Source organism: Silene latifolia, chromosome Y (assembly GCF_048544455.1).
Source record: "Silene latifolia isolate original U9 population chromosome Y, ASM4854445v1, whole genome shotgun sequence".
In the NCBI taxonomy this organism is placed as follows: Eukaryota; Viridiplantae; Streptophyta; class Magnoliopsida; order Caryophyllales; family Caryophyllaceae; genus Silene; species Silene latifolia.
In genome coordinates, this window is record NC_133538.1 from 381,328,128 (window position 1) to 381,337,353 (window position 9,226).

General features: G+C 33.4%; 1 non-coding gene across 1 annotated transcript; it reads left to right on the top strand.

Moving 5' to 3' along the window:
* Positions 1–7,738: 7,738 nt before the first annotated feature.
* On the top strand, positions 7,739–7,845 carry LOC141635322 (small nucleolar RNA R71). The gene has a single exon (XR_012540019.1). It is a non-coding gene; the product is annotated as a small nucleolar RNA R71 (small nucleolar RNA).
* Positions 7,846–9,226: the final 1,381 nt, after the last annotated feature.

Below are 9,226 nucleotides of genomic sequence, written 5' to 3' on the forward strand. Positions count from 1 at the left end.
CGGATGGGAACATCAATCCCGACGATCATATCGCAACTAGAGGGCTTATAGCTCACCCCTAGTATCCGATAGGACCAAGACAAACAACTGACAAATACCAATATCTACAACCAAGCAAGACCTTTACTACTCATATATCAATAAATAATTCCCCTGGTAGGACGACAATGGTACTCCCAAGACTCAGTCCTAGTCTAAATCTGGCCAGACTCTCGGGGCAGAACGGTCCCCGATTCGACATGCGGCAGAACAGTCCGCATCCAAGACTCGAAGACAGATCGGAAATCGAGAACCCACGATCGGCATAACAGTCCGAAAGAGGCGGAAAATATGAGCTAAACCCTCAATCGGCAGGACAGTCCGAAAGAGGCGTAAAGATAAGTCAAGCAATACGGTATAGCATAAAGGCATTATCAAACGAATACGACTCAACCAAGTGATACGAATCAACTTGGAAAGAGACTAATAATGTAATGAGCTGATGGTAATCCAAGTCAGACATTTCATGCCGAAATTATATTCATGAATGTGAATAGTTAACCCATTCCTTTAATATTTGTCACTTGAATAAAAAGTAAACAAACGGAGATGAACCATTTATAATAAGCAAAACAAGCATTCAATTATAAATGACTCAATTTAATTAAACAAGTAGAATAATTCACTCATATTTGGGATACGATAAATAAATGAGGATGAACGGATTAAAATTTCATATTATAGGTAAATAAGACATTTCATCAAATTTTGACTTGGATAAATAATAAATTCCACATTTATGATTAATGTGGGACAAGTATATGAATGAACGATATTTACCGAATTAAGTTATAATAAATTATGAGACCAAATGTAAATGACCCACATTCTCACCATTTCTAAGCACACATTATGATTTATAGATGAACCAAGAGCTACTAGGCATGTTCAAGGCATATAATAAGAGTATAAGACATTAGCAAGCATAGAACGACAAGGAGGAGAGGGGGTAGCGATCGCACAAGTCGTGCTTAGCTCCACATGTGACCAACCCGTGATCAACTAGGCCGCGACCAACCTGCCACTCACGGCCAGCCACGCCTAGGCAAAATGTGACCACCCCCACCGAGCCACACTACCCAGCCAGCAACCCCAAAACAGCCAACACAGCCACCACAAGCGTGTTAAACAGACCAAAAACAGCCACAACCGGTACCAAAACAGCCGTGACCGATTCACAAACCGCCACCCAATAAGCCCAAACCAGACAACAAAGCGTACCAAATAAATCACAAAACAGCCGTATCATGCAGGCTGTACAGGCCACCAAAACAGTCCCCCAAAGCGGTCCTAGAAATGCGTACATAGGTACCACAACTATCATGAAAATAGTCCCAAAAAAACGCAGAAAACCCGTCCCTCAACAATCACTCTTACGCCCCAAACACAGTCCATGAAAGGCACCAATTACACGCCCAAAACTGTCATACTCATTGAAAAGAGAACATGTAAAAGCGGGAAAGTTCAAACATATACTTGGGACGGAAGTTCGGTACTTTACCCATAACAACACCCCCCAAAACGAGTTCTCTGAAAAATGACAAGTTCAAGCTCAAAAGCCTAATAAAAGGGTCTGCACTCCAAAAGTCGTAAACAATGGCAGCATTAGAATATGCGTCATCCTAATCGTTATATGACAACAAAAACTCAATTAAACGGCTTATTGTTCCACTGGTCATTAAAACCTCATTAATATGCATTTATCTACCTTAATGAAATTATCAACTAAGTTGTTGTCTCTATAAACAACGCACAATCCCCAAAATTCAACATGTATCCATCATTGTTTCACTTTTAATCCCTCCAATTCGATCGCCCATAACGCTACACAACCGGACCAAAAATGGTACTCCAAAACAGTCCATAAATCACCATTTTTATGATTAAAATCATCCAAAACGCAATACGAAACTATCAATTTCCGGCCATTTTACCACAACCACCACCATCTTATACAAGTCAATAACCATGGAGCTAGAGACTCAATTTTTCTTCAAGTAAACACAATCAGGGAGAAAGATAAACAACATACAAACATACATATGAAATAAACGATTCACATAAACACGTAATCTTGACATAATGTCGAGTAACCTATCACCGTTACCTTTTTTTGCTCTCTGAAAGTCCAAGGAATCGCCCAAGGATGATCTTAACCCAAAAACAGAAGAAATTAACCCAAAATTCGAATCCCTTGTAAGACGGCCGAGTGAAACAAGATGAAAGCTGGACTCTTTCTTACATACAAAGAAGGAGGACGAGGAGAGGAAGTCGTTGGTGTAAAATTTATCGAATTTGGTTGAGAATGGAGGCGGGATCTGAGGTTGGAAGTGACGGGTTTCAATGGAGTTAGAGTATTGGTGTTGCTGCTGTGTTCTATTCGAAAATGAAGAAGGAAGAAATGAGGAGAGCAGGGGGGTTGGGGGGAACACGCTGCACTAACAACAACAATAATAATAAATAATAATAATAATAATAATAATAATAATAATAATAATAATAATAATAATAATAATAATAATAATAATAATAATAACAATAATAATAATAATAATAATAATAATAATAAAAAAAAAAAAAAAAAAATAATAATAATAATAATAATAATAATAATTAAGTTAGAGTGCAAGAGTGAGTGTTGTCGGAATCGGGTTGGTCCGAATTGAAATAGCTTTATAAGAGAAATGCAACGATCTTGCTAGACGGAAATACACTTATAATTTAAGACGGAAAATTACTATTATTATCCCTATTAATACTATCCGACAAAATATTTATTTTTATATAAATTAAGCCTTAAAATTATAGCCTTGATAAAAATTATGTTTTAAAATGAATTAATTAAATTAAATAATTTAAAAATATAAGATAAATCAATTAAACGGTTAAATAAATTTTAATTGTCGAAATGAGAAATTCGCGGGTGTTACACACGAGACATCTTGCTTTGAATACAAGATACGCATATTCCATTAACAATCTAATGATTTCAAGAGTACTCGATAACTCTTTGCGTTAATCATTCTAGAATTTAAGGTTTAATCTTGGGTTACCAATTTGTGTCTTGCATCATCTTCATGATATATCATTCTAGTTTGGTTTAGAATATAATCACTTTGATAATGGGCTAGCCATACATCAAATCATGGTGTATAGGGTCACAAAAGTGAAACCTCTTTTGTATCTTAACAAGTTTGTATTCTTATTTAGAGTTTATGTACTTAATAGTCACAATTAAGTACAACTCCAAACCCGAAAACTAGATTTAGTACACAATGACTCTATCTCTCAACTTCATTGTTGCTAGTCGTCATATTCTAATCATCCTATGTATCAAACATAATGATGAAAACCACCACCGGTTTCCAATATTGACGAAGTAGTACTAGCAAAATTTTGTGTCAATCAAATAAACATTTAAAGAAGAAGGTCTCATTAGATGTCCCACAACTAACTTGTTGATTCTTCAATAATTTGGGGTAGTCTCCTTTCTCGTGTCCAACATTTAAGACAATGGAAACTTATCGGTCGGGATTGATAGGTTTAGTATCGTCATTCTCAACAACTTTACCTTTAACATTACCTTTGTATCAATTCCATTATAATCTTTACTTCTTGAAGCCCGTCCTCATCTTAACGGTTTAAGAGAATGCTCTCACTTATTTCAATGAGTCTTTGCTTTGAGAAGCAAAATTGAACTCATGAAGATTACTCTTCATTTGTTCGTTTTAGTCTTAAAACTTTCATTGAAGTGGTTGCGTTATTTTGGTCAATTACGAATTCTGACAAATATAGTTACCAAAATAATTTATCGCTTCAAGGTACTTAATTCAATTAAGTATATGAATAACAATCCATTGTAAGTAGATGTGTTAGTCAAGAATCAAAAACCTGTTTGATAATGAATAACTTTAATCTATACTCTTTACAAGAGATCCTTAGCAATGGTTCTTTCGAGGTCTTTAGAAGAAAATTCAAATTTTGTCTTTAGTTACGATGTTTTAATGGAGTTTTGAATCAAAAATCGAAATGATATCGTAAATGAATTGTGGTAAAGAAATAGAACAATATAATAACGAAATAATGGAAAACTTAACATTTATCGTTTTATTAATACTTGGAAAAACAAGTATAGCATTTACATAGTGACCTCTACCCAACTATGATAAATGATTCCAAGATCCAAATTCATATTAACTTGGGCACGGTGTGGCCGATACATCCCTTATCAATATAACTCGGTGGATTAACTCTTTAATCGATTCTAATCTTAGAACTCTTGGTCGATAAAATTACATTAACATTTATCTTTAGCCCAAAACACATCCGACAAGGGCACGGTGTGGCCGATACATCCCTTATCCAAAACTTTTGTTGAGTTCAACCCAAATTTCGAATAAATGTGTCCATGATCCAAATCCACATCAACTTGGGCACGGTGTGGCCGATACATCCCTTATCAATATGAATTCGGTGGATAGACATTTATCACCCACTTCCCCTACGTAACAAGGTTTGTACCCCGATGTGGCCGAGTGCACTCCCTCACGAAATAGGTTTTCATGGTTTCTACTCTTTGGTAAGGCTATGTCTCAATTGTTTATTTTAGCGAGAGGTCATGTCAATTTATTATCTATCACGTTTTAAGTGAACTAAAGCGGTGAACTACGATAATTATAATTGACACGGTCGATATACTCGATTTAAAGATGATGCATATTTTAGTTATGGCGATTTAGCGATGCATGCAACATATAAATAAAATGCAAAGCATAAATTAAATAAAATCCTAGTATGGCCTTCCTAAAATAGAAAATCTAATTAACTATTACATATTCGGAAACCAACTCCATTGGTCCCTTGAACTTCGGTTGTGGCACGCATCTCGAGGTAACACCGTCTTTATGTATCGCCTTCTTGAAGAAATCCGTCTTTGGGAACTCCGAAATGAAAAAAATTATATAATAAATTACATAATTTCCTATTATACATTTGTAACTATAATAAAATAAATCTATTAAATTACAAGACGGTGATACGAGATCACAATAAAATTACAACCGAATCGATATTCTCATACATTTCGGGCAATACCAATTAAAAACTAAGGCCATACTAAGTAAAAATTACATAATTCAAAAATTACATAAAATAAAATTATGACAATCATAAATAAAATACAGCATTAAAATATGTATGAACATGCCCAATTTTATGCTAAATCGCCTTTAATTAGCCAATATCGTATATTACTCGGTTTTTACGGATTTGCGTGATTCAACATTTTATAATCACAAAAATTACATAAATTCATATTTATGCACAAGTTCATTACCCTAACTTCTTAGGACTCAAAATTAGTCTCCACTAACTATTTGACCATAATTAACTCATATTTCTTAATATTGTTCATAAAAGGACTCAAAATTACAATAAAATGCTATAAACTTCAAATAAATCACTAAAATTTCAAATAAATTTGAAATTTGAAATTTAAACTCATGAACATTCTGGAAAAATACCATGACACTCATAATGTTCAAAAACTTAGGTTAAAAATTTCGAAAGTTATCGGGAAAAACAATGTTGCGGTTTATCGGATTTATCAATAAAAATCATAAAAACATGAGAAAAATTATATTCATCAAATTTTCAATTTTAGATCTGAAAAAGATAATAAAATGCAACATGTGATGTTTTTCCTTAGTCATGAAGTATGTTTTAGCAATTTTTCACTAATTAAGTCACTATTTATGCTATTTTTCATCAAAAATCCATAAATCATGCATGAAGACTTCATTATAGCCTATTATTTTACACACATCTTGTTAATTTACATGTGACAATATACTAAATTTCTATGACCAGATTCGAAATATTTCTCATATTAACCTATTTTTCATCTAAATCCGATTTTTATAATGAAAAATCCATTTTTCGAGCATAAAAACTCATAAAATTATGAAAATTTCCAGATCATCTAAAAATAATATATGTGAAAACATATCCAAAAACCACCGGAAAATTCGATGTTTAGCTAAATTTCGTCCAAAAATGACAATTTTATCATAAAAATCACATTTTAATGCCAATATTATATAAAATGAACAATAAAATCCATAAATTAACCAAAATATCCTAAATACATTTTAGGATCAGAAACTTTAACATGCAAAAATTAATTTTGTGATATATCATAATAACACAAATTATACAAGTTTTATATGTTAATCTTTATAACTCGGAAAAACTTTTAACGGATTTGCATGCAAACAACCATGGCTCTTGATACCGATTGTTGGAAAAGTAGATCTATATAGTCAACATATTCATATATGTTTTGAATTTAAATTGTCATAAAATTAATAAATGAATCTTATGCATGCAAACTTTAATAAAAGGAGATAAGAAAATCAATTTCTCACCAAATGAAATTTGGTTTTATGGCCACTCACAAATTCACCTATTTGTTAGTTCTTGAGCTTTCCCTTAAATGGATGAACAAAAGGTCCAAATTAGAACCTCTCCCAAATGTGAATACCCAAGGAATATATCTTAAAGACTAAAATAATATGATCTAGTATTAAGATTAGTCTACTTAAAATTGACACAAAACATTGATTTTACTCTTGGAATTTCGGTTCAAGAGATAGTAATTTTGTGACTTTATTTCTCTAGAATTATCATAAATTGTAGGGAGTTTTTGATAGATTTTCTTACACTAGAAAAATAAGATGAAAAGAATGAATTGAAAAGAAAAACTCTTTTCTTTTCTTCTATGGTTGGCCGAAAATTGGCCTGGGGTAGTATGCCCAATGCCTTTTATTTTTGCTCTTCTCAAAAGCTTAGGTTTGCATGGCTACTTGTTAGCTTTCATCATTGTGTTTTCCACTTAAACATTTAACACAATTTCTCCACTAACTCCCTCCATAATTTCGGCACTTTTATTATAAAATGGATGGTCCATTTTATTTTGTCATTTGTCAATTTGTCACATGTAACATGTTACATGACATGTCACAATGTAATGTATTTTTAACTTATTAAAAATCAACATACTCATAAAATATGTCATTTACAAAATCGACTAGTAATTCGTAATTACTCGTACCAAAAATGTTTCCAAATTATAAATTACAACATTCTGTATTTCTAATAATTTATTCATTCCGTTTCAATTGTTTCTGTAAACAATGATTTCATCTAAGTAATAAAACAATTCGATTACTTAGACCGTGTCTCATTTAATCATATTTACAATAAGATATGTAAATTATTCTCACAAAATCATCCGTCAATTTTAAGCAATTTAATTAACTCGTATCGGTATACGATTAATTAAATAATCAATTAAGAGTATTTCCCTATAGGTATGACCTAAGGGGATCAACTGATCACCACCGTCGCACGACAGTAATGTCAAACTCTAGTCAGCCAATCAATACTAATATGTGTGGACCAGTTGACTGTAAAATATTACATCCCACATGTATTCTTAAAATGAGATTTAATAATGATATTTAAATCATGTGATCGCACTATTGTTGAGGACACATTTCCCAACAGCCATCTCCTCTATTTTCGCCCAAGTTTAGTTGTCATCAACCTCGGTGAATCATCCATTATAACCATGTTGAGCACATTCCTAGAATCTTCATACAACCCATTCCAAAATTATTGAACAAGGAACCATTCTCGTAGTCCATGATGAGGACAAGAGCGACATGTATATTTGAATCTTTACCATGCTTCATATAAGGATTCTTCATCTCTTTGTTTGAACCCGGTGATTTGAGCTCTTAACATGTTGGCCTTCTCTGGAGGATAGAACTTCTTGTAAAAGGCAAGTGTTAACATCTTCCATGAATCAATTCCAAGAGTGGCCTTGTCTAGGCTCTTTAACCATTGCTTTGCGGATCCGATTAAGGAAAAATGAAACAATACCCATCGAATTTGGTCTTGAGTTACCCCCGTTTGAGAGATTGCATCACAATAGTCACAAAAAGTCTCCATGTGTAGATGAGGATCCTCACTAGGAATCCCTCCAAATTGACTTCTCTCAACTAATTATATGAATACGGATTTGGCAATTAAATTACTGGTTAAGTGAGGTGGTGTTGGAGTACCATTTTGTAGGTTCTCCTTGGTTAGTACAGAATGAGATGAAAATTTAGGCATTGTGGGTTGATTTTGTGGTTGGTTTTGAATTGGGTTCTCCTCACCTTCTCTTGCAAAAGGGTTGGTAAACTCAACACTATCCAATTGGACAATACCAATGTCCACAAGTTCTCCAATACCCAAACTTGTCGAAGTTCCTCTAACAACTCTTCTAATATTGGTCAAGGTTCTTTCAATCTCGGGATCAATAGGCAAAAGACCGCTTTCTGATCTCCTAAACATGCAAAAAGTAAACAAATAGAAAACAATTAAAACTACCTTGAGGAATTTGACTTCCCCAAGGATAAGAAAGACACAACTAAAAACAACAAATGATAACAATTCAATTGAACACCGTCCCCGGCAATGGCGCCATTTTGATGAGGGTAGAATTGTCGTCTATTCTCCCTATCAAACACTATCTATAAACTTAACTAACTACTCTTAGTAGAGTGGCAAGTAAAGATCGGATCCCAAGGGACGAGTATTGTATTGATTTATCGCTTGTAGAGAGTTATGTCTTAGGGTGTCACAAATTGTGTTGAGTTTGAATTTTGCAATCTAAACTACTTAACAATAAATTGTAAGGAAACGAAAGCAAAACAAAGCAAGTAAACAAGTAGAGTTTGTAAACAATTGGTTAAGGCACTAGGGTGTCATGGGTTTATAGGGGAATCATGTTGAAGATCATACAAACATGTTTACATAGATGCAAGCAAATTATTGTTGTAGTGGAATCGAGTTATTTTATATCTTACAATTCCTAGGAAGATTTAGGTCCCAGAGCCGAGTCGGTCAAGACTTTACAACACCTACAAGTCGACTTAGTTTCTTCCTATTCGACTATATGCATGGTCTAACAAGCCTTGAGCTAGTTTATATCTTACAAGTCTTATTGAATGTATAAGAGATTCATGCTAGGTTGTCAATCAAGCATTTCATCAAGCATAACATGTGCATAAGTTGAAACTACAACAAGCAAGCATTCATATAAAAACATATTAGATTAAGTATGGATCTACCCCCATGA